Source organism: Dromiciops gliroides, chromosome 2 (assembly GCF_019393635.1).
Source record: "Dromiciops gliroides isolate mDroGli1 chromosome 2, mDroGli1.pri, whole genome shotgun sequence".
NCBI lineage: Eukaryota > Metazoa > Chordata > Mammalia > Microbiotheria > Microbiotheriidae > Dromiciops > Dromiciops gliroides.
In genome coordinates, this window is record NC_057862.1 from 143,540,062 (window position 1) to 143,558,006 (window position 17,945).

General features: G+C 39.9%; 1 protein-coding gene across 2 annotated transcripts in view; it reads right to left on the reverse strand.

The window, feature by feature from the left end:
* RORA (RAR related orphan receptor A) overlaps nucleotides 1–17,945 on the reverse strand; it is an 890,206-nt gene that overhangs the window by 448,782 nt on the left and 423,479 nt on the right. The gene's annotated exons all lie outside the window — the stretch shown is intronic.

A 17,945-nucleotide genomic window follows, 5' to 3' on the forward strand; every position in this document is an offset into this window, starting at 1 on the left:
CCAATCCAAGTCATTTACCTTAAGCTATGTGCCCCTCTGATTGATGAGCATATGGGGAATTTGTTTCTGAGAATCCTTTGGGGAAGTGATCAACCTGCTTCTCTAATTAAAGAATCATTTCTGTACTTTCCTCTAGGCCATAGACAAAAATACGCAATAATTTCCTAGAGTCCACCAATATTTTTGTATTAGTGCCCCAAATTTCCTGGTCCCTTGCATCCAGGCAATGAACCTCTTTTCCCAAAAGTTCTTTCTTTCTTTCTTTCTTTCTTTCTTTCTTTCTTTCTTTCTTTCTTTCTTTCTTTCTTTCTTTCTTTCTTTCTTTCTTTCTTTCTTTCTTTCTTTCTTTCTTTTTTCCTTCCTTCCTTCCTATCTATCTATCTATCTATCTATCTATCTATCTATCTATCTATCTATCTATCTATCTATCTATCATCTATCTATCTATCATTTACCTCCATAATGCCTAGTCAAATAGGCCCTCAAAATTAGAAATTATTTGGGGGAAAAACATCCCACAAAACAAAACAAAACAAAACAAAACAAAAAAACCACCCCAAACAAGCATTTCCTTGTTCACTTTCAAAGCATGTGTTTGTTTGTGTTCTGGGTGAGATGTTTTCCTAGCTTTGGGTATCTTTCAATGAAGCACAAGGATAAGGCCATTATGGGAACACAAGGCCAACAATGAAAACAAGACTGCCTTCTGAAAAGCACCCAAAAAAGCTTTATTTTGCCTGAATGGCTGTTATTTTCATTCTCTCTCCACACAAAGCACTGGAGCACATTTCATTCAGTCTGTTGCCGAGTGAGTGGGTGTGAAGATGTGGTACAAACAAAAGAGGTAACATATTGCTGTTGTCAGGTTTTTTGTTAAGCACTTTCTGATGTGGACAGTGCTAGGACTGCTAGCTGGGCTACTTGAATCATCAGGGACAACAACAACAACGACAACAACAAAGCCCCCCCACATAATGCTTGACATGGTTACATGACAAATAAGAAGCTGGATTTGGATTTCAGTCATCAGAGCAGGGGGTGGGGGGGGAGGAAGTGCAGTGCCTGCTCTACTGAGGATGGTGCCTCACCTTCTCCTTCAAGAATATTGGGCTTTGATTCTGGGGATGCCGAAGTGCTGTTGGGCACTCATCACCAAATTCAAGCTATGAAACAGTGGCTCCAGTCAACTGACAAAGGGAGGTCATTGAAAATAATTATGAAAAGTCATGGAAAATGAAAACCGTGGCAGTTAAGGAGTTGGATCAAGAGAGTAGAAAAGGCACTAGAACTCCCCAAACACAAAGCACAGAGATTAAGTGGACTATTGTCTATTGTCTATTGTCCAAAGAACTTCTCTGGTTTGTTTTGGCCTCTCTGAACACTTTGACAAACTGATCCTATTCCAAATTTTCCCCTTCCCCTTATCAAACATCACTTTTTTGGGTCTCTTTTTGCAAGCCCAGCACTTAGCACATTGCTTGGCACATAGTAGGTACTTTATGTTTATTGATGAATTTATTTCATATATTGATTAGGAAAAGAGGCAGACAACTGGTGAAACTTGGGTGTGCCAAGTGTGAGGATAACCTGTCTAGGAGACCACTAATAATTTTTATCCTTCTTGCTGGGGCCTGAAGATGATCTCGAAGGAGATGACTCATCAAGTACCCATTTCAATGATGAAGATCTGTTTGTCAGCTCTGGATCTAAAGAATTTCTCTGGTTTTGAGCCCATTCCTCCTTGTCCTTCTCCCTGGGTGTCTTATGTTAGACTTTGTCTTTTCTTGTATGAATTAAAACATATCATAATAGATATATTGCTTTACTCATTACTGGCCCATTTGACTGTTTGGGGGAAACTTTCTTTAAGTTCCTAAGCTGTTCTCACAGAGTAGGAGATCTCTTATTTGCTGTTTCTGTTAAAAATAAAAATGCAACCCCCAGGTTAGGAATGAAGAAAATTTTGTAAATTCCATCAGTTGTTAAAAGTGCTTAATTAAAGGCATATGGTTTGTGTTCATTCTAAGATTTTTTTTAACTTCATTATACCACAGATGAGTCCCAAACTGTCCAGAATGCCAGACTATGGAATTTTCTGTCATCTTAATCTGTCTTTCATTTTGGGGAGCTTTTTGTGGGGCAGCGTTTTCACAGTTATGAATTTCATTTGTATACAGCAGTTCTATCAAACTCAAATTGCAATGAGGTCCACTAATGTGTACATAAGCATCCCTGCGGGTCACATATTAACTTAGTTTTTAAATGTCATGTCATCTAGTTTTATTGTATTTTATAAATATTTCTCAATTACATTTTTGTTTTGTTTTGGTTTGTTTTTTTGCAGGGCAATGGGGGTTAAGTGACTTGCCCATGGTCACACAGCTATTAAGTATGACGTGTCTGAGGTCAAATTTGAATTCAGGTCCTCCTGACTCCAGGGTCAGTGCTTTATCCACTGTGCCACCTAGCTGCCCCCATTCTCAATTACATATTAATCTGGTTCAGCTGCACTCAGGAGTTGCCTGCCAAAAGTCAGCCTGCATAATTAACACCTCTGCTATAGGTGATAGATAGCAAAGGCATAAAGCATGGTCCTCTTCTTCAAGGAGATTGCTGTCTCACTGGTGAGTCAAGACTGGCACCCATAAAACTACTAAAGAATAAAAATGTTTCTTAATATAAAGCTTACATGATCAAGTACTAAACCGAATATAGTCGTGTCAAAAATATGGTATAGCAGCATGTTTTCTTTCACTATTTTTTTTTCCGGGGGGGGGGGGGAGGGAGGAAGGGCAATGAGGATTAAGTGACTTGCCCAGGGTCACACAGCTAGTAAGTGTCAAGTGTCTGAGGTCAGATTTGAACTCAGATCCTCCTGAATCAAGGGCCAGTGCTTTATCCACTGAGCCACCTAGCTGCCCATCTATCACTAATTTTTAAATTAAATTATTATTATTATTATTATTATTTTAATTTTAGGCAAGTCACTTCTCTCTGGGCCTCAGTTTCTTCATTTATAAAAGGAAAAGTTTAGACGAATGATATGGAAAGATTCTTCTACTTCTAATATTCCACAGATAGAGTCTATCGTTATTCAGTCATGTCTGACTCTTCATGATCCCTTTTGGTGTTTACTTGTCAGAGATACTAGAATAGTTTGCCATTTCTTACTCTAGCTCATTTTACAGATGAGGAAACCGAAGCAAACAGGATTGAGTGACTTGTCCAGGATCATCCAGCTAGTAAGCATCTGAGGCTGGATTTGACTCTGGCCTGACATGTTATCTATTATGCCACCTAGTTGCCAGGTAGACTCTGAGTGCTAGGCAAAGTCAAGGAGACAGATCAATGTTGGCATGAAGTATCAGGCTTCATGAAAGACTTGAGATGGACCTTGAAAGAAGAAAACAACTACACAATTTTAGATAAAATCTACAACTCCAAACCATCTGGGATCTTGTCTAGTCTATTTGACTAGTGTCTATGTCTACCCCTAAACAAAATACAGGGGGTTCACCCAACATTCTAGGGGACTCTATCATATTCTCTTGACATTTTGGGGAGCATGAACATTTTTAAAGAAAGAAAATACATTGTTCAAAAACACAAAGTGTCAGATTGATCTACCAACCATGGACAAGGCAGAGAAGAGCCTGCTGGCCTGAAAATACAAGAGCAATCCATCTCTTAACTCCTGTCTTCATAAAGAGGCTCAACCTTTAAATCCCATGTGTCTACAACTGGGGCAATTAGTGCCCATCTATGGTTGGGGGTTGTGAATGCTCATTTCTAACTGTGGTTCCTCTAAGCACGCTCACATTATTCCAAGCTACCATTTGAGGGGAAGCAATGCAGATTCATACCTTACATGTTCCCAATTAAAAAATGGAGCAAGCAAAAAGCCAAAATGCATGTCACACACAACCAAGTGACTACCACCCACTTTCGGCGGAAAGGTCACAGTACCACAGCCCCGGCCATTATCTTCAGCTTTAAAGGTCAGGGGCCCTGTCTGCCTAGCTAGAGAAGTGGTAGACTTTCACCAGTCCTGAAATGCCTGTTGCTGTGACACCAAAATTTGTTATAAGCTCTCAATAAGAGTCCAATAATAAAGAAGTAGAATGACTGTAACCTTTACTGCCACCGCTCCCGTCCTCCCCATGTAGCACAATCACAAGGCATAAAACGAGAAGTCTTCGCATTCTACATAGGACTACAAGGCTGCTAGCTTAATTGGGCAGGTTGCCACTGGCTGTGCCATTGCCAGCAGAAAGTGATCAAAACACAGGGTGATGAGGTAATGATGGAAAAAAAAAAGAACATATAACACTATCACCTGAGATGCAGAAATTGACTCACAAGAGAAACATGTCTCAATTCCATCCAAGGTACTAAGAGTTGAATTCCATGAATGCTCTCAACAACATAATAAAGTAGGGTGGTAGATAGATAGCAGTTCCTTTACCCACTTGATTTTTTAAAAATTGTAATTTTCCCCCCTTTTTCTCTTTCTTACCCTACCATGGCTACCATTAGACCCTAATAGGTTGGTCTGTCTATCATCTATCTATCTATCTATCTATCTATCTATCTATCTATCTATCTATCTATCTATCTATCTATCTATCTATCTATCTATCTATGTAAAATTTATTCTACACATACTTTTATTTACCAGTTACCTGAGTGGCTGAGTTTCAATATACTTAGTGCTTGGCTTCCCTTCTTCCCCTCACTCCCCAAGTCAGGGGGAATGTAGAATATAAAAAGAACACCTTGCCAGTGGACTTTTCAAGGGGGAGGGAAAATGCTGAACGTTATGCTCACTCATAACCACCCTCATCTTCACCCTTGCTGTTTGCTTTTTAAAACACTCTGGGCTCAGGCAGCAATGGTGGCTTTTCTCAGTGAGAAGACCAATGGACTTTGTTCCAGGACAAAGTGAGAGAATTAGGACACCTGTGTTGTGACCTTTGCCTGCACTTTCTCAAGTTACATGGCCTTTGAGAGGTTCCTGGGGGTCTTCTACTTTCCTACATTTAAGCTATTGAGATATTGGCTGTTGGAATGGGAAAGAGAATGCAGGCTCTGTGTGTGTGTGTGTGTGTGTGTGTGTGTGTGTGAGTGTGTTGGGATGGGGGGAGTGATTTTTACTTGGGTCCTCACTGGGATCAACTCAGACATGAACTTGTTGGTTAGATTTCATTCCTGGACTAGGAAATGAGGGAGAATGATGGATTTCAACTGTTTTGATCTTTGGGAAGGCCCAAGTCTGTGCACAAAATAGAATGGTACTCTATGTCTATGTTTAGGGCAGATAGGTAGTACAAGGGATAGACTGCCAGGCCTGGAATCAGGAAGGCTCATCTTCCTGAGTTCAAATCCACCCTCAGATATTTACTAGCTGTGTGACCCTGGGCAAGTCACTTAACCCTGTTTACAACCTCAGTTTCCTCATCTATAAAATGAGCTGGAGAAGGAAATGGCAAACCGCTCTAGTATCTTTGCCAAGAAAACTCCAAATGAGGTCAGACACGACTGAAATGACCAAACAACAACAACTATATCTATGTTACATATGAGCAGAGTTTCTGCTTTTATTACCTTTAATTCAGTTGAATTCTAATTAAATGCTTAGCCATCAGTGAAGAGGGGAGGGATAAATCATGAAAGCAAAGAGCAGAGATGAAGGCAGAATTTTAGGTTTGATAGGTCCCACCTTGTGGTTTGATTAGCTAATCAAACCAAACAGACTAAGAAAAGTAAAATCAGATAGATTAGTAAAACAGACTAAGAAAAGTAAAATCAGATAGATACCCTCTATGAAAGGTCACTGGCCAGAGGGAGACAGAGCAGCTATTAAAGTCAACAAGAGAGGACTGGAAACTATTGCTGAGACACTAGAGAACTGTCTGGTGTTGAGTAGAACACTGACAGGTGGGGTGAGCCCTTGATTGATGGTACATACTTTTATCCTTACTACCGAGGAAAATCAGGCACTGGTCATAGCACCTCCTGGTGTCACTCAGCAAATGACAGAGGCAGTTTTTGCTGTAAGAAATAACTCACATCCATCGAGTGCCACCAGCCATATTTGCACTTTGGTGAAGAGATGTTTTGAGCAGGTACATCACATTTTATGTTGATGGTGAAAGTGATTAGATAAAATCTAAGAGGCAGTGTGGGATGGATAGTAGACAGGGCCAGCCAAAGTGGCCCTTTTCCTCTTTCTCACATACAACACCCCATTTCCTGTTTCTGCGTTTTTGCACTGCCTTGTACACAAACTTTACCCTCTCTGAGACTCAGTTTTCCCTTCTGTAAAATGAGTCGATTAATATTTGTCCTCCTTCCATTACTATGTTTTTGTAAGGAATGAGATAGCATGTAAGATGCTTTGAAAAGGGAAAGTTCTCTATGACTGTGAGTTATTATGATGATGATCCAGCACATGGCATACACATATGGCTCTGTTTGGCCTTTAGTGTGTATTGCAAACAGAATCAGCAACTTGTAACGCTGCAGCAGAGCATCCTAGCAACGGGAGGGAAGGCGCTACATAAATACCAAATCATCACGATAAGAATCGTCATCACAACTTCAAAGCACCATATTATTGGGATGTGACATTTGTCCACTTGAAGGATGCTCTAGTTAAATACAGATGGCACTCTTCAATTATTCTGGCTCTAGAGAATATCACACTCCAAAATGCCAAGTACTGAAGATGAGAGGCATGAATGAGATTTCCATAATTCCAAATCATTTCCTTTCTTCAAGGAACACCATGAAATCTGACCCCAGTGGAGAACATCAGGACCATAGTTCTAGAGCTGGAAGATGGCTTGGAAGGGATCTAGCCTCATCCCTTCATTTTACAGATGAGGAAGCTGAGACCCAGAGAGGGTGACACACAGTACTAAGTGTCAGAGGTGGGATCTCCACCCCCCAACCTCCCACCCCCAACCCCATCTTGGACTCCAGAGCCAGTGCCTTTCTTACCCAATGTGGGCTAATATATATGTAAAGGGCTTTGTAGACATTAAAGTGCCGTATGGATATCAGCTAGTATTATGGTTTTAGAGGTAGTATGGGAAAGTGAATAGCATAATATACAGGACAACATGGGTTTATACCTCACCTTGGGCATTTATTAGCTGAGAAAACTTGTACTAGTTACTTAACCTCTATGTACCTCAGGGAACTCCTCAAGTTTTATTTATTAGGTTCCAGGGAAACTGCAATCTGTGTTGCTAGAGGGAGTTCCCACACTGGGAGTATTTTACAAACCATAGCACTTTCCTGTGTACTTTGTATAACATTCAAAGTTATAATTACTGTTTGTGAATTTCCCTTCATCTTATTTTTACTCACTCTTATCCTTCTCAGCCTCTCTACCCTATCCCTATTTCCTTATCTTTTCTCCTTATCCTCCTATTCCTTATTCTACCCACTCCTCTAAGAGTCCCTCCCTTACCCTCTACCCCATCCTCCTAAATATATATTTTTAATTTGAAGGGCAATGAAGGTTAAGTGACTTGCCCAGGGTCACACAGCTAGTGAGTGTAAAGTGTTTTAGGCAGGATTTGACATCCTACTAAATCTTAATCTACACACCCTTCTAAAAGTCCTTCTTTATCCTGGCCCCCAGTCCTCTTATCTCTTTATGCTTAGAAAACTTTTATACTCTTTTAGATGCATATGTTGTTCCCTTTGATCCAGATGTATGAGAATAAAGTTTTAGTATTATCAGTCCTCCATCCCCACTGGCTTCCTCTGTATCAGTTCTTCCTTTCATGCTCATTTCTATGAGATAATTGCTCCTTTTTACCTTTTCCTACCTAATTCTGTTTTTTAGAACAACCCAATCATACTCAACTCAGCTCCAACCTTTCTTTTAAAGTGCCCTCATATTGATGACAGTCTTAAGAATACTGATCATATCACTCTTATAATTAATATGATTATAATTATTCCTTTAAAAAGAGACATTTTCGGGGGCAGCTAGATGGCGCAGTGGTTAAAACACTGGCCCTGGATTCAGGAGTACCTGAGTTCAAATCCCACCTCAGACACTTGACACTTACTAGCTGTGTGACCCTGGGCAAGTCACTTAACCCCCATTGCCTGCAAAAAACTCAAAAACAAACAAACAAACAAACAAACAGAGACATTTTCCTAGGTATACACATGGGCATATATATTCATAAGAAGGTTATAAAAAACAATTGATAGCTGTGTGACCCTGAGCAAGTCATTTAACCCTGACTGCCTTGCAAAAAAAGAAAGCAATTGAACATTTAGAAATGACTTATTTTCCATATTCTAAAGCTTTTAAGATTTGTATAGATCCTGTTATTGTTTGTCTTTGTGTGGGACCACAGTACTGAATAGTTCTCCTGACCCACTTTTGCCAAGTACTGCACCAACTTCTTTATTATTTTGTGGATAAGCTGCTGGAGGACCCAGTGAGCTAGAACAGGCGGTGAAATGTGAGAGGTGTGTTCTTTCATGACCCCTGGAGTCCTAAGAATCAAAGACGAGCAACAGAGCTCTGAACCTTTCATGTTGTAAGTGAAGCTAGGTACCTTTCCAGGATGGCACAGGCTTGTGGTAAGATTCAGTGGGTTAATACAGAGATAAGGAAGCTCCATGACAGGTTTTATAGGAGAATTTGATAACTCCTAACTCATTCTATGGATCTCTCCTGCACTGTGAGTCTAGAGGGAACCATGATGAAGAGAGAAATAATGGTCACCATGGGCAAGTTATCCCTCTGACTCCAACATCAGGAGCACTATAAAATAGCTCCATCATGAACACTGTTACTCTGGACAGGAAATCTTATGTGCTTCCCTCCCCCCCAACCCCCCACACCCTCCCTGGACCTTATTCCATAGAAGAGGAAACAGAGTTTTAGAAAAGTCCAATGTCTTTTCCAAGGTGCCCAAAGCAGGATCTGAAACATAGGGGGTTTCTTTTTTCCTTTTTCCTAAGAAATTCATACATCTTTCTTTCTATTATACCACCAAGTGAGAGAACTGATCAGATTCAGTCTGTGTGTTTGGCAGAAACCCAGAAATACCTATTGGTCACATAATTCATGCTGCCACAAAGGCAGACTGTGTCATAACAGATGAACCAATAGTTATCATTTAGGAATATATTGAAATGGCTCTTTATGCTTCATGGGTAGATACAGAGCATTATGGCTGAATATGGTCTTGGCAGGCAAAAGTATACTATATTCTATATAATAAATTAACAGTCATTAGTTAAGATCATGTTTTGATTGATATAGAAATAGGCTTTACATGATCATACATACAAAACATATAAATTTGCTTACTGTCTTAGAGACAGGGGAGGTAGGGAGAAAATGCAGAACTTAAAACTTTATAAAAAATGAATGTTAAAATCGTCTTTACATGTAATAGAAAGATGCTATTAAAATTAAGATCGTGGTTGCAATTTTTTGTGCATGTTTACAAAAAATATTTTCAAAATAGTGGATACCCATGGAGAAATGAAAATGACTTTTATCAAATATGTTTGAATTTCATCCTTGTTTGTAATGAAAAGGCACTAAATTCAGAGTCAGAAGACCTGGGTTAGAATCACGATTCTGCTACTTACTTTCCAAGGACACACAATGCAAGTGTCTTAACCTCCCTGGCCTCAGTTTCCTCAATTGTAAAATGAGGGAATTAGACCAGATGACCTTTAAGGTTGTCATTTTTTCCAGTCTGTATTTTCATAAGTTAACACTTAAGATAGAGACCAAGAATCTTAATTAAGCTAACAAATTATTCTCTTTCACAATAGAGTAAGCCTGGGATAAAGGAAAAGGAGTTGGCTTGGAAATCTGAAGACCTATGTTGAAGCCCCACTTCTGAGAGATACCCTGTTACCCTGGGCTAGGCAATTCATCTCAGTGTTTCAGGCAGCTCTTAGGACTGCAGAGAAGGTGCTGACCTTCATTATTTGAGGGAATTTCCTCAGTTCGTAGTTCCCTATACCAATGAAATGAATAGTCCAGTCTCTATCCTTATCCTAACTATATTTTATAGTATATATGCTTGTATCCATCCATGACACTATCTGACTGAAATCAGAGAATTTGATAATATAAAGTGACCTTACAAATTATTTACTTCAGCACCTCCATTTTGCAGACAAGGCAACTGAGGTACAAAATAGCAAAATGACTTGCAAAAATTCATGTAGTGTCCCAGAAATGGATGCTTGACCTCTTGAATCCCAGGGCAATGCTCTTTGCAATTACAAGGAAAGAAAAAGTACCACTTCTGTGAATCTATACTCTCAGATATAATCTTATAGGTACCATTACATACATAATTTGGTACTTAAAACGTTTTGAACACCTAATGCCCATTATTTTTAAAAATATGCTTCATTATTTCACACATTCAGAACTTATTGATTCCTGGTGTTCTTTTTATAGTGCTTCAAGGTTTGTAAAGTACTCATTTGGTCCTTAAAACCACCCTGTGAGGTGGGTCTTATCCTTCTCTTAGTTTTATAGATGAAGAAACAGATTGAGAGAAGTTAATGAAGCCTAGGGTCACCCAGCCAGAAAGCATCTGAGGCAGGATGCAAACTTAGGTCTTCCCAAAGCCAAGCCAAAGGCTTGATGCATTATGCCATCAATTTGTCCTATTGATCACACATGCCCAAACAATCTCCTCCTCCTTCCCTAACTTCCTCCCCACCCTAGATATGGTAAGAAAACACAATGGTCAACTGCACTGGGCCAGAAGCTTTTTTAATCCTTTGTCACATTGGGGAAGGGATTGGGTCCTAGTCTGTCTTAACAAGAGGCAGGCTTTTTCCTCCTCTTGTTCTCCATGGCTTCTAATGAGCTGTTTCTCTTTTAAAACAACCTCAAAGGCCAGCCCAGAGCTCTCTATCACTACATGGCCTATGATCCCTAGGGAAGGTTCAAAGGGAGACTAGGTGGGGTGCCATATTTTACTCTGTGCCTCTCTGGTTCCCTAACCATTGATCTTAGGAGATGCTTTGCTACTGCCCTGGACTGTAGGTCATATCCTTGTCTTTATTTAATTAAAGCTATTTGGGCATCATTTTCTACAAGCCAAATCTCTCTTTGCTAAAATGAGTGGTTATACCACTGTTTGTGATTCAAACCCAGAAGTTCTGTGGTGGGAAGTAAGCTTAGTTTGGTTCTAGGTTCAGAGTGCCCAGATAGTTTTGGCCCTTCAAATTACTTTAAAGGAAAAAAGGCTGAGAAAATATTCCTAGAAACACCATTTTGTGGCAGTAGAGAACTAGAAACTAAATGGATACTTATTTAATTGAGGAGCAGATAAATAATGGATATAATATAATATTATATCATAAGAAGAGAAAATATGAAAAAATTCAGAGAAGCATGGAAAGATTTGGATGAACTGATGCAGACTGCAATAAGCAGAATAAAAAAAATAACATACACAATGACTATCATGATGTAAATGGAAAGAGATGACCTCTTAAGTCTTTTCCATCTCTAAAAATATGATCCTGCTTTGACATTACCCCTCACAGCCTTCATCCAGGGAGACAACTGCTATGGGAAAAGGGCCAGACATCCCTACTAGGTGCCAGGCACCTGCTACTCACAGGACATGCAAGCCAGCCTAATCGAAGCAGTGAAGCACCTTAAGGGAGAGACAGGAGGCAACATATGTCAGGTAAGTCAGGCCACTACCCCCACTTTGATCACCATCTCCCCATAGACCATGATGGGGACAACCCAGGATTCTGAACCCAAGAGCCTTAGGAAAACCAATGCTTCCAGCCCAATAGCCTCAGCCATCATTCTGGGAAGCAAGCCTTGTGGAGATTCATCCTGGGAACTGCTCCTACAGCTGCTACCATTAGAGCCACTGAAGACCCAGAAAAGAAAATTCTTGTCACCAAAGTCTTTGGCCCAATCAAATAGTTCACCAGCAGGAACTGGTTGATTTTATCAGTAGAAATTACATTAAAGAGGCATTTAGGGGCAGCTAGGTGGCGCAGTGGATAGAGCACTGGCCCTGGATTCAGGCGTACCTGAGTTCAAATGCAGCCTCAGACACTTGACACTTACTAGCTGTGTGACCCTTGGCAAGTCACTTAACCCCTATTGCCCTGCAAAAAAAAGAGGCATTTACCAGATGGTTTGCTGCTGTACATGAAGGACCACGGAACCTTTCTATCTGAAACCTTCCATATATGTGTTGTCTCCTCCATGAGAATGTGAGCTCTTTGAGAGGAGAGACTGTCTTACTTCTCTATTTGTATTCCATGCACTTAATACCTAGTAAGTTTTATATATATATATATATATATATATATATATATATATATATATATATACACACACACACACACACACACTTCCTTACTTTGTTCTTTTTTTTTGCAGGGCAATTGGGGTTAAGTGACTTGCCCAGGGTCACACAGCCAGTAAGTTTTAGGTGTTTGAGGCTGCATTTGAACTCAGGTCCTCCTGAATCCAGGGCCAGTGCTCTATCCACTGCACCCTTTCCCTTGTTCTTTCATTCATTTTATTTGAATCCTTGAGACTAATTCAGAGCCCCTTAGACTCAAAGAAAGAGGATGGCAAAGCTAATCAGAGTCAAAAGCTAGAAGGGGCCTTAGAGGCTTTCAAGTCTAATCTCTTTACCTTACAGTAAGGAAACTGGTGCCTAGAGAGGATAAGTGACCTGCCCAGGGTTACACAGGGAGTGAACATCGGAGGAAGAATTTAAACCCAGATTTTCTGACTTCAGAACTCTTTCTCCTGTACCATGATGGTACCAATCAACCTGGTTTTGGTTAAGTCAAGCTTTAGCATTTGAGATTCTCCAGTTGGAAAACTTTAGAGGAGAGATTCTTAACTTTTTTATTGTATGATGGACTCCTTGGTCATTCTGGTGAAGCCTATGGATTCTCCAGAATAATGTTTTTAAATGCATAAAAAATATGCAGGATTACAAAGTCAATCAATTACGTTGAAATATATTTATTAAAAAAGTTTTTTAAAAATCAAGTTCATGAATCCTGGAACACTAATAGGGTAAATTCGAAACACTTAGCTTGGCATTCAAGGCCCTCTACAACCCAGTTGCAGTCTTCCTTTCCAGTTCTATTTCATACCATATCCCTTTAAGAACGCTGTGGCTTCACCAATCCAGACTACTAGCTGTTGACCATTTATGTTCTGTTCTCTGCCATCTCTGTGCATTCATAGAAGCTGTTCCTTATGACTCCTCCCTCCATACCTTTGCTACTGGAAATACTGCTCCTCTTTCACCTTCCAGATAGGGTATTATTTCTTCCCTGCAGCCTACAGGAATCTCTTCTCATTTAAAAAGAATCCTCCCTCACTCCAAACTCTCATCCTCCTTCTGTTGAGCACTGAATATATTCTAGCTTGAATTCCAGTTACTCTTTGTATTTTTTTTTCTTTTACTTTCTTTGTATCTGTAGCACTCAGTTGCAGTACCTGGCATAAACGAAGCACTTAACAACCACTTGTTGACTGACTATTGACCAATAGACTTGCTTTACCCCTATAGGCAAGATTATAAATTCCCAGTATTGTTTCCCCAGCTCCTTAAAAAATACCTTATACCCCATTAGGTTACTGGTGAAATTAAAAACTCAATCTGTATGTTTTGTTTATATGATTGTAAACATTTAGTTATCTGGAAATATTTGGATAAATTTAGTTTACTAGTCATAGAATCATCAATTTTTAAAGCTGGAAGGGACCCTGGAGACTTGGGTTTTAGTAATTTAGAAGTTGCAGTCTGGACAACACAAACATGGAAAGGACATTCACATAATCAGATAAATAAATGAAAACATTAAGTGGATACTTTTACATTGTGTGTAAGCAGAAGGGAAGGAGTATTTTTCAATGTAGTAAATGCAGGCCTAGTTTGGAATTATGCATGCTTACTTCAAGTGAAGTCATAGGAAAATTGATCTTTCTCTTTTAGTCAGTTAAAACAGAAGTTCTCAAAGTTTTTGGTCTCATGACTTCTTCACGATCATAAAAATTATCAAGGAGTCCCCTCAATGATTATGTGGGTTATACTACTGATATTTACCATATTAGAAACTTTTAATTAAAACATTAGTATTATTATGAAAATAGTTTTGACCCCATGGAGCTCATAAAAGAGACTTCGAGATTCCCACCACACTTTGAGAACTACTGAGTTAGAGAAAGCTTCCTTAGGATTTCAAGCATTTGAGTAAATAGGAGAGAACTGGGCAAGTGGGATAGGGGGAGGGGAAGAAGATGGCATTACAAATATAAGAGAAGGCTTGGAGGAGAAAGTGGGACAATCAGATGAACTTTGAGTCTGCCTAGAGAATAGGTGAAGACAGGGACAATGAGATGGTGCAGTTAGGATTCCTGATAACCTTTGAAGCAGGGATCAAGGATCTCATTCCCTATTTGTAGAGCAATGGAAAGTTCCCACAGAGCACCCGTGATGGGGTTGATCAAGCCACAGTAGTAGGCAGAGAAAACAACCTTAGCCTGATGCTGAGTAACTCCTGCAGGGGAAGTGGTTCTGTAGAAAAATAGCATAAAATGAAGGAAAACACCATCTTTTATTATGTTCAGAAACAGGAAGTAAACATTGCCGACCCGGAACAACACACCTTTAGCTTTGGAATTTAAGAGGAAATTTATATTTCATCCACAGGTACTGAGGACCTTGTTCTGAAAATGTATAGTGATCAAGTGTTTATTTGTTTCTAGCTAAACAACAACAACAACAATAATGTTTTAGGCTGGCATTAGGATATTCTATAATGATTTGCAATCAAATCTGGCTTCTGGGTACACTCTTTAAAATGGCAAACAGGAGTTATTGCCCAGTTATCTATTTAAACAGGACAAGAGACTGAGATGTGGGAATGCTTGTAGTATGAAACACATTGAAACAAAAAAATATCTCTGAGATTTCTAAAATAATCTACTGAAGAGTTAAAAAAAACCCATGGATATTTTCTATTGGACAGCAGTCTGATACCTGTTTCTGACTACCTGCTCCCAGGTCTGCTGGAGTAGAGGGGCACAGGGGGGACTCAGAGAGAAACAGATTTACAACAAGCCTAATCCCCAGAGATAACCATGACTGGGTGTGATTTCCAAAGCCACCTGTTGGGGAGGGCGGGGGACTGGCACAAGGTAAAGGTGAGGTTCATCTCAGCCTCCAAGTTCAATCTGGAGACAAAGCTACTGTTAAGAAACCAAGGGAAATCTGGAAATCAGGCAATTGGGGTTGAGTTTCATTTTGAGTTTCCGGATTCATTTAAACCAAAAACCCCCAAAGCAAAAGCCCAGTCAGGTCAATGTGCGAGAAATGAAAGACGCTGCAGCAAGAACTACTGAGAATGGAAATGTCTACCTTTGACATCGCTCCAGTCTTCACACAATACCCTCAGCTTGGTGTTCCTCTTGCCTCCACGCCTCAAATGCTCTAATTACCTCGTATAGTGTAAAGAAACCTTGGAGCCCCTTGCCTGTGGGGCAGTTCTTTTGCTTATTGGCCATAGGAATGTGTGTGCTTTGCTTTTATATTTCTTTCTTTTCTTTCCCCCTCCCCTGGGCTTGAGACTGAGTTGCTATCTCTGTTAAGAGGTTATATTCATTTATCTTCTTCCACTTAGCCCTCCTTAACATATTCTTTTTTTTTTTTTTTAGAAGGCAAGATGAACAAACTGGTTCAGGTGATCCTCCCTCACAGGGCTCCTTTAGTTGACCTAAGCTGGATTGCAGGATCATTAGTTATCTCTCTTTCCCTCTACCATTCTTATTCTTCTGTTCCCACTCTCATTCTTTCTCTCCCTCTTTTTCTCTTATTCTCAACCTCTCTCTCATTCTCATACTCTCTCCCATTCTTTATAGTCCTTTTCCCTGCAAACAAATTCTACTTCTCTCCCTCTCTCATTCTCCATCGTTTGCTCTGTCATATTGTTTCTTTGTCTGTCTCTGTCTGTCTATCTCTGTCTCTTTCTGTCTGTCTGTCTGCCTGTCTCTCTCTCTCTCTCTCTCTCATACACACACACACACACACACACCATTGAGCACAATAACCCCATGATTGCATCAAAACCAGAAGCGCCTAAACACATTTTGTCATTGTGTAGACAGCCTAACTGGAAGCTAGAAGTACTGGAAATGTCAGGAGTCAGCTCTCCTGAGGACTTTTTTTTTCAGTTTCATATGGTAAATTCAATAGCCCTGACTGAGATCAGATGGGGAAACTTCCGATAAGCATCCAACTCTGAAAGGAGGACTGAAATTGAATCTGTGTTCTGAAACCGTCCCCAATCTGTTGATCACTGGTTTCAATATGCTACATAACCTAAACCATGATAGAATAGTTATTTCATAGAAAATATATGCTTTGTTCATCAATGGAAAATTCAAGTGTAGGAGCATGGGTCAAAAACGGGCAAGTAATAGGACTCGCCTTCATGATTGTGCCAAGCCTCAAACCTCCAATAATGCACACTCTCAGCAAATCTGAGGAAAATAAAGGTCAGTTGCCCCAATGGCCACTGTAAATAGATAGGCCTTGTCTAGCCTCTTCAAATGAGTGAATGCTAATTCTGTTGGATCAGAGCATGAAACTTTCCACTGAAACTAGTCTAACTTCTGCCCCTAAAGAATAGAACCAAAATGAGTAAAGGTGTCTGGTGAGTGACAGTTGATTTGTGAGATGAGGAAGACATTGGAGTTTAACTTTAAGTCAGCAGTAAGCAAACACATCATCTATTATGAGACCCCCTCTGAATCACCACGGAGATTTATTACCTATGCGAGCTTTGGCAAGTCACTTGACTTTCCTGCGATTTGGTTTTCTCATCAGTAAATGAGGGAGTTTAGACTAGATGGCTTACAAGGTTCATTCCTGCTCTATATCCCTGACCTCAATGATCCCATGAACAAATTAAGTGACATAGATAGGCAAAGAGTATGGGGTGGGGTATCCTTGGCCATGTGGCACATGCAGCCAAATCAAGTCAATAAGCATTTGTTAAGCTTCTGCTGTATGTCAAAGCCCATAATCTAGGCACAAAAAAGTTAACAGGACTTAAAAAACACCCAACACTAGGCCAGACCCTGAGGGAAAAGGGGAATACAAAAGAAGCATCAGTGTAAACCACCCTTGACCCTTGTGTAGTGAATGGAGGACTAGACAAGTTACTAGCTATGTGACACTAGGTAAGTTGCCATTAATCTTTATGGGCCTCAGTTTCTTCATTTGTAAACCAGGGATACTAGTAACACCTACTTCATAGGATTGTTGGGATAATCAAATGAAATGTTCATAAACTGCTTTGAAAACCTTAAAATATCATATCAATGTTAGGTGCCATGATGATTAATGATGATAATGATGACAATGATGATAGAGAGGAGGTTTACCCAAAGGAAGCAATTATTATTATTATTATTATTTTGGTGAGGCAATTGGGGTTAAGTGACTTGCCCAAGGTCACACAGCTAGTGTCAAGTGTCTGAGGCCAGATTTGAACTCAGGTACTCCTGAATCCAAGGCCAGTGCTTTATCCACTGCTCCATCTAGCTTCCCTCAAAGGAAGCAATTATAAAACAAGAGAAGATGGTTCCTAACAATGTAAGGTTAAATTGCACAGGCCCATAGAGAGATCTTGATACTTGTGCCCTTCTTTCCTGAATATTTAGCAAAAGTGCTCCAGTTACACTTTTTGAGTGTGTCTTGAGATTGTTAAGGGATTTTAAGAACAAAACCACATTCTAAAGAATTATCCACAAATAGGCCCTACTTGGGTGTCTTTACTGCATTAGCCAGAGTATGACAGATGGCAAAGGAAATAGCAGAAAACTGTTGATGAGGACTGCCTTTCTGTAGCTGAGTACTGGCGTG